The 9,554-nt window shown below is 44.0% G+C and overlaps 1 protein-coding gene across 5 annotated transcripts in view; it reads right to left on the reverse strand.

The window, feature by feature from the left end:
- tafa3b (TAFA chemokine like family member 3b) overlaps positions 1–9,554 on the reverse strand; it is a 72,135-nt gene that overhangs the window by 28,609 nt on the left and 33,972 nt on the right. Inside the window, exon 1 of one of the 5 annotated variants that reach the window (XM_043716356.1) lies at positions 6,344–6,377. The exons of 3 other annotated variants lie outside the window; for them this stretch is intronic. The gene's annotated coding sequence lies outside the window, so the exon portion shown is untranslated. Of the gene's footprint in view, positions 1–1,534; positions 1,605–6,343; positions 6,378–9,554 lie in introns of those variants that run through there. One more of the 5 variants, XM_043716355.1, reaches the window with a different exon arrangement.

Genomic DNA, 9,554 nt, shown 5'->3' on the forward strand with positions numbered 1-9,554 from the left:
GGCGACTGTCTGTGTGGAGTTTGCACATTCTCCCCATGTCTGTGTGGGTTTTCTCTGGGTGCTCCGGTTTCCTCCCACAGTCCAAAAATGTGCAGGCAGATGAATTGGCCATGCTAAATTGCCCATAGTGTTAGGTGCATTAGTCAGAGCGAGATGGGTCTGGGTGGGTTACTCTTTGGAGGGTCGGTGTGGACTGGTTGGGCTGAAGGGCCTGTTTCCACACTGTAGGGAATCTAATCTAATCTTAATATCCTTTAACACACCCAACACATCTTCCCTCCTGATGTCAACGTGATCCAGGGTAAACAAACTTCTACCTCTTATCTCAACATTCATCACATCCCTCTCCTCAGTGAACACTGATGCAAAGTAACCATACAGAATCTCACCCATTTTCTCAGGTTCCACACATAACCTTCCTTCTTTGTCCTTTAGTGGACCAACCCTTTCTACAGTTACCCTCTTGCATCTTATATATGGATAAAAGGCCTTGGGATTCTCCTTAATTCTGCTCACTAAAGTTATTTCATGACCCTTTTTAGCCCACTTGATTCCTTGTTTAAGATTGTCCTACTCTCCTGATATTCCTCAAGGTCCGACCTGTTCTTAGCTGCCTGGACCTTATGTACACTTCCCTCTTCCTCTTAGCTAGTTGGACGATTTCTCCTGTCATCCACGGTTCACGAATCTTGCCTTTCCTATCCCTTATTTTCAAAAGAAAGGCAAGGGAAAACAGGAGAGCGGGCTCAAGGGGCTGAGTGGCCTACTCTTGTTCCTTGATGATAAACATTGGCCCAGGAACATTATCATTGACCAACCCATCAAGAAACAATCCAGTGAAAGATTCCACTGGGTGTCCCAGAATCATGGGGGATCACAAACAGATGAAGGAATCCAATGAGATCACTTCTGTTGTCATACAGAGTTGTTTAATATCGTCAGCATGGAGGAAGTTTACAGAACTGGTAAAAATGTTCAACCCTCTGGGGAAAAAAATGCTAGTGATGGAAATAGTGCTGAGTGAGCAGCAAGCTTCAGGAACATGACTGAGAGCCTGAAACTGCCAACGTCACCTGCTGAACGACCACAGTCTCTCTTCTTATGGCTCTACTGGATCCACAGCAATGTGCACAAATCCAGGACACGGTCAAGATAATGAAACTGCCTGACCTAAGCATCCAGGAATCCGTAATAAAAGACACCACCTCTCCTGATTAGAAAGTGATTTCCTGATCCAAAAATCTTAGGAATCTTTCCTAAAATCCATTTGCTGCCCCTCTCAATCCTGGTAATCCTTAAGGAAGCAGCTGAGATTTATCCATTCCATGGATTTTTGTTGAGTGAGGAGGAATGACGAATGGTATTTGTGAGAAAGGCTCGACTATAGTTATTGTGAGACATTACAGTTAGTGCTCCAGCCTTTAAATCATTTATATTGGCTTCATACATTATAAAAAAGATGCAGCCACCAGCACATATCAACAAGAAATTAATGGAACATGCATTGGGTAAGACAGAACTGAAAGCACTGTACCTCTTTAGCAGTGCAGACTGAAGGAATGTACATTAGCTAGCTTAAATTCAGTGTTCTGTTGAAGTGGAGCCAAACACATGGGTGCATCTGGAAAGAAGCAATTCAATTAGGAAAACTCTACAGGGAACTTGTGCACTAGCTGTGATATGCATTAAACTGAGAAAAGCAGCTGTATAAAAACCATGGTGAAATCTGCCGTGTTGCAGTCCACATTGAATAGGGAGTAAGTCAGCAGCTATGGTGCAGGACTCACAACTGAGAGGGCAAGGGTTCAAATCCCACCATGGCAAGCTGTTGAGCTGAATTCAATAATTATGCCAGAAAGATTTTACAATGTCCTTCACAATCTTAGGATGTCTCAAAGCACTTTACAGTCAATGAGGTGCTTCTTTCAAAGTGTAGTCACTGCAATAATAAGAATGTAAAAATATCATTACACTACACAGACCATCAAGCCTGCACTCAATAGGATCATGCTGACCTTCTGCTTGAAATCCCCCTTCCAACAGTCTTCCCATATCCCTGATTCCCTAGAGTCCAAAAAAGCTAAGAATCTCAGTCTTGAACCCACTCAATATTCACGACTCTCTAGAGAATTCTCAGTATTCACAACCCTCTGAATGAAAAAGATTTCTCCTCATGCCAGTGTGAAATGGCTGCCCCTTTATCTTGAGGCTAGGATGCCATGCTCTAGACTATTTAACCAGGAGAAAGTACGTCTAAGTAACTACCCTGTTGATCTTCTAAGGATTTCATACATTTCAATGATATCAAAGTTTTTCTTGTAAACTCCCAAGCACATAGGAACATTGTTACCCAAACCCAAGTCATGAAGAACAACCCTCTCATCCCCCAAAAGAATCCATTGACTCTCAGCTGCAATCTTTTTAAGGCAAATATATCCTTCCTTAAAGGAGGTGGGAACTGCACACAGTGCTGCCAACATGGTTTCATCAAAGTCCAAATCAATTACTTCAAGACTTTCTCACTCTCATACTGCATCTCTTAACATTGAGAACACAAGAACCAGGAGCAGGAGTAGGCCATCTGGCTCCTCGAGCCTGCTCTGCCATTCAATAAGATCATGGCTGATCTCTTCTTGGCCTCAGCTCCACTTACCTGCCCGCTCACCATAACCCTTAATCCCTTTACTGCTCAAAAATCTATTTGAAAAACATTCAGTGAGGAAGCCTCAACTTGCTTCACTGGGCAGGGAATCCCACCGATTCACACCCCTTCGAGTGAAGAAGTTCCTCCTCAACTCAGTCCAAAATCTGCTCCCCCTTATTTTGAGACTATGCCCCTAATTCTAGTTTCACCTGATATTGGAAACAATGTCCCTGCTTCTGTCTTATCGCTTCCCTTCATCATTTTCTATGTTTCTATGTTTCTAAATTTCAGTAAGTATAAACCCAGTCTACTCAATCTCTCCTCATAAGCCAACTCTCTCAACTCTGGAATCAATCTCGTGAACCTCCTCTGCACCCCCTCCAGTGCCAGTACATCTTTTCTCAGGTAAGGAGACCAAAAGTGTACACAGTGCTCCAGGTGTGGCCTCACCAGTGAAGGCTAGCTTGATTTCCTAGCTTCTTGTTGTTGCTTCTTAGTGATTTTGTGTGCCCTCCTCAGAGTTCACTCTCCTATATTGTCAGTAAATGTGGATACATTACAAGACTGGGAACAGAGGGGCATAGCCTCGAAATAAGGGGGAGCCATTTCAGACTGAGTTGAGGAACTTCTTCACCCAGAGGGTTGCTTCATTGCTGCTCCTGTTTGTATCTATGTTTGTCAGACCTCATCCCACAGTGTCATGGCCACCTGTCTCGAGCCATTCTCACGTAGCCACAATGTAGATGTTCTGGGACACCCATCATCGACTAGACCCAGGTTACTCCTTTATCCTATTGCACTTTGCCCTTTAGAAAAGATCTCTGAGGTCCCAACAGCAAATTAATTCTCCTTTTAATCCATTCACGGGATCTGAGTATCACTGGCAAGACTAGCATTAACTGGCCATCTGTAATCTCCCAGAAGACAATTGAGACGCAACCTGGTTGCAGTGAGTCATACGTCGGCCAGAGAGTTGAACGTTTACCTTTATATTTTCACTTAATGTTAACTTTTAACTATTTCTTTATTTTTTAATTACACTAAGAACAACGGTAATGCTTTGCAAGTAGTTCTTGTGTAATGTGATGGCTGCATTCTTGTGAAACCCCGTGTTATAGAAAAATTGCGCCTTAGAAACAGCATTTTAAATTTGACAATGTAATCGCGTTACAGCCAACACATGTTTTAAAAGTTTGCGCTTAAAAACAGTGTCCCCAGTTCATCAGTCGCGTTACAGTGAAATCATGTTCACGAGTTGTGCGTTCTAGCAGAACAACCTGTACTTTTAACTTTGTTTTTCTATGTTATTAATTTGTACCTGGGAACGTTGGTACCTAAGATGAAGCTGTGTGTCGTGACATTATACACTTTTCACTGTGCTGTCTTCTGTACTCAAGCACATGTAACGATAGATCTTACATTTTAGGGTGAGGATGACAGATTTCCTTCTCTGAAGAACATTAGTGAGCCAGGTGGGTTTTAGAAGACAATCAGCAAGGGTTAAATAGTTGATGTTTAGCTAGATTTTAACAGAAGCACATTAATATCTATGGTAAGCAACTGAGGCTTCAGCTCTGAGCTTGATAACTGCCCACCAATGACAGCCCATGAAACTGAAAAGATCCCCTTGTCCCTTCTCTCTGTTTTGTGTTCACTAACCAGTGAACATTTTATTTCCAGTCTCAGGAGACTGCAGTGAATGCAACAACCAATTTGTGCAGAGCAAACCCTGTCAAACAGCAGGAGAAAGTGAGGTCTGCAGATGCTGGCGATCAGAGATGGAAATGTGTTGCTGGAAAAGCGCAGCAGGTCAGGCATCATCTAGGGAACAGGAGAATCGACGTTTCGGGCATTAGCCCTTCTTCAGGAAGAAGGGCTAATGCCCGAAACGTCGATTCTCCTGTTCCCTAGATGCTGCCTGACCTGCTGCGCTTTTCCAGCAACACATTTCCATCCCTGTCAAACAGCAACAAGGTAATGGGCAGCAAAACTGTTTTAGTGCTGATTGAGGATTTAGTGTTGCCCATGACATTGGAGAGAATTGCCTTGCTCTTTTACAAAATAAAGCCATAATATTCTACACACAACTTTAAAAGCAACACATTTCTCCTACATTCATCCCAAGCCAATACTTCACATCGGACACCGACAGATGAGGAAAGTTATTGGACTTAAATTAACTCATCTGATCAGCAAGAAGCCTCAAGCCAACAACCATCTGCATTTATATAGCACCTCAAAGAAGAAAAACAAATTCCCCCAAAGTGCTTTACAGGAGCATTATCAATCGAAATTTGAAATTGAGACACATAAGGAGATATTAGACCAGGTGGTCAACACTTTTCCAAAGTGGTCAGTTTTAGGAAACATCTTAAATGAAGGGAGAGGTAAGAAGGCAGAGACATTTAGGGAGGCAATTGCAGAGCTTAGGATCCAGGCAGCTGAGGGCGTAGCTGCCGTTGCTGGAATCACTAAAACTGAAGATGCACAGGAGGGCTGTGAGCAGAGAAAGCTTCAGAGAGGTGTAGGGCTGGAGGAGGTTACAGGGATAGGGAGGTGGGTAAGCTCATGGACGGATTGGAAAACATGAAGGAGAATTTCAAAAACCAGGTACTCCCAGAGCAGGAAGGTTCACTTGGATCATCCCTGAGATGGAGGGATTGTCTTATGAGCAAAGGCTAATCAGGTTGGGACTCTACCCACTGGAGTTTAGGAGAACGAGAGGTGACCTCATTGAAACATACTGCATTCTTAAGGGGCTTGACAGGGTAAAGGCTGAGAGGATATTTCCCCTCCTGGGAGAGTCGAGGACCAGAGAGAACAGTCTCAGAAAAAAGGGGCACCAATTTAAGACTGAGATTGGGGAGGAATTTCTTCTTTTAGAAGGTTGTGAGTCTTTGGAACTCCATGCCCCAGAGAGCTGTGAGGGCAGAGTCCTTGTGTATATTTAAGGCTGAGACACATAGATTCTTGATCAGTCGGGGAATCAAGGGTTACGGGGAAAGGGCAGGGAGGTGGATAGAGGAATGTCAGATCAACCATGATCCTATTGAATGGCGGAGCAGGCTCCATGGGCTGAATGGCCTTCTCCTGTTCCTATTTCCTTATGGTCTTATGTGATCATCAGGAGCAATCAGTGGCTCAGTGGTTGGCACTGCTGCCTCATCGCACCAGGGTCCCAGGTTCGATTCCGGCCTCAGTGTGGAGTTTGCACATTCTCCCAGTGCCTGCGAGGGTTTCCTCCCACAATCCAAACATGTGTGGGTCAGGTGAATTGGCCATGCTGAATTACCCATAATGCTCAGGGAAATATAGGTGCATTAGGTGCATTAGTCAGCGGGAAATAGGTCTGGGTGGGTTACTCTTCGGCGGGTCGGTGTGGACTTGTTGGGCCGAAGGGCCTGTTTCCACGCTGTAGGGAATCTAACCTGAATCAACCAGCCAGAATGAGTATGTTGCAACACTGAAGCATGACATCATCGATTGTGCTTTGCTTGAGCAGGGATTTATTAAACCGATAAACAGTTACAAAAGATGATGATTTGGCCCATGCTGGCTCGCTGTAGGACCAACTCACCCACATGCACTCCTCTACATTTCCTCACAACTGTTTACTGCTCAGTTGACGATCCAGTTATCTCCCTTGGTCAAGTCGCCCCATTGCATTCTGGTGGTGAATCCCAAACCATGCTCACTCACTGAGTACAAAACGTCTCCTCACTGTTATTCTTGCTTCTTCTGCCCATTCCTTTAAATCTGTGTCTTTTGATTCTGGACCTTTTCATCAAAGGGGTCAGTTTCACAATCTGATGATAGGTCAAAATTCTGAAGCATTAACTATGTTTCTGTCCACGCACGCTTAGTGCCAGAACTGCAATAGTACTTCCAGCATTTTCTGCTTTTATTACGACAGTGTGTCTCAAGTCATCATGCCTATATTTAGTGATGAGGTAATCAGCACAAAGCTCTCATTGACAGAGTATTGCTCACCTATTTACAAGAATGTTGCCAGGGCTTGAGAATTACAGCGATGATGTAACAGTGGATAGGCTAGAGCTGTTTTCCTGAGAACAGAGGGTGCTGAGGGGTGACTTGGGGTGGCACAGTGGCTCAGTGGTTACCACTGCTGCCTCACAGCACCAGGGTCCCAGGTTTGATTCCAGCCTATCTGTGTGGAGTTTGCACATTCTCCCCATGTCTGTGTGGGTTTCCTCCAGGTGCTCCGGTCTCCTCCCACAGTCCAAAGATGTGCAGGTCAGGTGAATCGGCCATGGGAAATTGCCCAGAGTGTTAGGTGCATTAGTCAGAGGGAGATGGGGTCTGGGTGGGTTACTCTTTGGAGGGTAGGTGTGGACTTGTTGGGCTGAAGGGGCTGTTTCCACAGTGTAGGGAATGTAATCTAATCTTAATATCTTTTAACACACCCAACACATCTTCCCTCCAAGCTCTTCCTATTCATGTACCCATCCAGATGCCCGTTAAATGCTATAATTGTACCAGCCTGCACTGGCAGCTCATTCCATACACACACCACCCTCTGCATGAAGAAGATACCCCTCAGGTCCTTTTTATATCTTTCCCCCTCACCTTAAACCTAGGCCCTCTGGTTTTGGACTCCCCTTCCCTGGGAAAAAGACCTTGTCTATTCACCCTATCCATGCCCCTCATGATTTTATTCAACTCCATAAGATCAACCCTCAGCCTTCGACAATCCACGGAAAATAGTCCCAGCCTATTCAGCCTCCCCCATAGCTCAAACCCTCCAACCCTGACACCATTCTTATAAATGTTTCTGAGCCATTTCAAGTTTCACAACATCCTTCCTGTAACAGGGAGACCAGAGGGTGGGAGTTTTCACTGCCCAGTTTGAGGATTAAGACAGAAACCCTCAACTCATTAAAGAGGAATCTGGATCTGCCTCTGAAGCACTGCAATGTACGGAGGAGGGGCTAATTGGCTAGGTATGGTTATGATAGGCCGAATGGCCTGTTTCTGTGTCATAATGTTTCTATAGATCTCTAGATGGAAGAAATGAATATTTTGAATTTCCGCAACATCCCAAAAAACTTTGCAACTTATTAATGAGTTACCATTTTTTCTGAAGTACAGTCTCTCACTGTAGTGTAGGAAACACAGCAGCTAGTATACACACAGCAAGCTCCCACAAACAATAATCAGATGCAACAAATGCATTGGATTTTAGTGAGAGCACACCATGAATACCATCCATAGTTCTGCCACCCATATCTAAGACAGAACATACTCGCTATGGAGTGGTGCAGCAAAATAGCATAATTGATAAGTGCTTGGGACAAGAGAGTTGGGTCTATTGTCTTTGGAGTTTGGAAGAATGGGCAGTGACTTCATTGTACAGACACCATTCTTCACAGGCTAGGTACTGAAAGGTAGTCTATCCTGGGTTTGGAATGGAGAACAACGGAGAACAGTCTCAGGGTAAGGTGTTAGGACTGAGGCTAGCTGTGAATGTCTGAAATTCACTAACCTTGAAGACTATGATTTGGAGATGCTGGTGCTGGACTGAGGTGGACAAAGTTAAAAATCACACAGCACCAGGTTATAGTCCAACAGGTTTACTTGGAAGCACTAGCTTTCAGAGTGCTGCTCCTTCATTAAACCAACTGATGAAGGAGCAGCGCTCCAAAAGCTAGTGTCTCCAAGTACAATAAACCTGTTGGACTATAACCTGGTGTTGTGTGATTTTTAACTTGAAGACCACAGATGCTCCGTCTTAAATAGATTTTAGGCTGACAGAGATAAATTTCTGGTCAATAACAGAATCAAGAGATATCGAGAATGGGTGGGAAAGTGAAACTCAAGTAGAAGATCAACTATAATTCCATTAAATGGTGGAACTGACTCAAAGGGCTGATTGGTTTACTCACATACCTATTTTATTAATTTCTTATGAGATCAATGGTCTCCTTAAGTGATGTTGATGAGGAATAAATATTAGCCAAGACATCAGGGAGAATATTTAAAATTAGCATTATGGGATTTTTCACATGCACCTTCAACATCAGATGAAACTTCAGACAGATTAACATCCTGTCCGACTGTACCTCTGAAAGTGCAGTACTCTTTCAGTGTTGGCATGGATAGAGACCCACACTAGGAAGGAACTGCCATTTACTTTGCAAGTTTGTACCAAAACTTCCACAAGCAAGAACATTGCCTCCTCAAAACAAAAATAGACAATGAAATCATAAACAGGAAGGAATGATTTCAGAGCTGCTTCTAAAAAGGCCAACATACTTTCAGCTGATGCATCACAAACAGCTCTGCTGCTCTAAGTGCACAGTTGTTAATGGCAACGCCTTGCTTAGGCTTCACATTCATTGACTAAAACAAAGACAAGTTCTGCATAAATTGACAAGGACCTCATTTGAATTGCAATTAGTCCAATCAGTGTATATAAAACTCTGAATCAGTGTTGAAATACACTATTAATTACATCCCCCCAGAAAATTCTGGGGACAGTCAACAGATTCGACTGTTTTCTGACGTGAGGGAAACAGAGTTAACATTTTGGGTTGGGTCACTCAGTTCCTGACCTCATTACAGCCTTGGTTCAAACATGGACAAAAGAACTGAATCCAGAAGGGAGGGTTAAAGATCATACAACACCAGTTTATAGGCAAACGTGAGGACTGCAGATGCTGGGAACCAGATTTTAGATTAGTGTGGTGCTGGAAAAGCACAGCAGGTCAGGCAGCATCCGAGGAGCAGGAATATCGACGCTTCGGGCAAAAGCCCTTCATCAGGAATAGAGGCAGGAAGCCTCCAGGGTGGAGAGATAAATGGGGAGGGGTGGGACTTGGGAGAAGGTAGCAAAGAGTACAATAGGTGGATGGGGGTGGGAATGAAGGTGATAGGTCAGAGGGGAGGGTAG

This window comes from Chiloscyllium plagiosum, chromosome 26 (assembly GCF_004010195.1).
Source record: "Chiloscyllium plagiosum isolate BGI_BamShark_2017 chromosome 26, ASM401019v2, whole genome shotgun sequence".
NCBI lineage: Eukaryota > Metazoa > Chordata > Chondrichthyes > Orectolobiformes > Hemiscylliidae > Chiloscyllium > Chiloscyllium plagiosum.